The following is a 1415-nucleotide window of genomic DNA, read 5'->3' on the forward strand; positions in this document are numbered from 1 at the left end:
GAAAACTATAAAGCATTGAAGAAAGATATTCCATGCTGATGGATTGGAAGAATCAATATTGTTAAAACGTCCATACTATCCCAAGCAATCTACAAGTTCATTGCAATCCCCATCAAAATACCAGTGGCATTCTTCACAAAAATAGAAAAAAAGAATCCTAAAATTTATATTGAACCACAAAAGACCCAGAATAACCAAAGCCATCCTGAGCAAAAAGAACAAAACTGGAGGAATCACATTACCTAACTTCAAATTATACTACAGAGGTGTAGTAACCAAAACAGCATGATACTGGCATAAAAACAGACACATAGACCAATGGAACAGAATAGAGAACTCAGAAATAAATCCACTCATCAGTAGTGAACTTAACTTCGAGAAAGGTGCCAAGTACATACAGTGAGGAAAGGACAGTCTCTTCAATAAATGGTGCTGGGAAAACCGGATATCCATATGCAAAAGAATGAAACTAGACACTTATCTCTCACCATATACAAAAATCAAATCAAAATGGATTAAAGACCTGAAGCCATGAAACTACTAAAAGCAAACATTGGGGAAATGCTTCAGGACATTGGTCTGGGCAAGGACTTCTTGAGTAATACCACAAAAGCAAAGGCAACCAAAGTAAAATTGGACAAATGGGGATCACATCAAGCAAAAAAGTTTCTGCACAGCAAAGGAAACCATCAACAAAGTGAAGCGACAACTCACAGAATGGGAGAAAATATTTGCAACCTACCCAACTGACAGAGTTTAATAACTAGAATATATAAGGAGCTCCAACAAAAATAAAATAATCCAATTTGAAAATGGGCCAAGGTTCTGAATAGATATTTCTCAAAAGAAGACATACAAATGGTCAATGGGTATATGAAAAAATGCTCAACATCATTAGTCATCAGAGAAATACAAATCAAAACTACAATGAGGTATCATCTCACCCCAGTTAAAATGGCTTTTATCGAAAAGACAGGCAATAGCAAATGCTGGTGAGAATGTGGAGAAAGGGGAACCCTCTTACACTGTTAGTGGGAATGTAAATTAGTGCAACCATTATGGAGAACAGTATAGAGGTTCCTCAAAAAACTAAAAATAGAACTATCATATGACCCAGTAATCCTACTGTATGCTCCCAAGTATATTCCTCAATAAGAATAAAAATAAACCCAGAGGTAAATCAAATATATAAAAACAATATTAACACATAACTTGAAAAAAAAGTCTGGTAAATTTTGTAAATAATGGGGTATAAAATAATTGTTTTGGTGTTTTGCAAGGGTAAAATTAAATCTTTTAAAAACAGTAAGTAAACAGAGAAAGGGGAATGTTTGATAAGTAAAAAATGCTAAGATTCTTGATGAGAATTGAAATGCTGAGTCACTGTAAAGTTGTTAAAATAATTTATTAAACTT

Source organism: Propithecus coquereli, unplaced genomic scaffold (assembly GCF_000956105.1).
Source record: "Propithecus coquereli isolate 6110/MARCELLA unplaced genomic scaffold, Pcoq_1.0 Scaffold334, whole genome shotgun sequence".
Taxonomy (NCBI): Eukaryota; Metazoa; Chordata; class Mammalia; order Primates; family Indriidae; genus Propithecus; species Propithecus coquereli.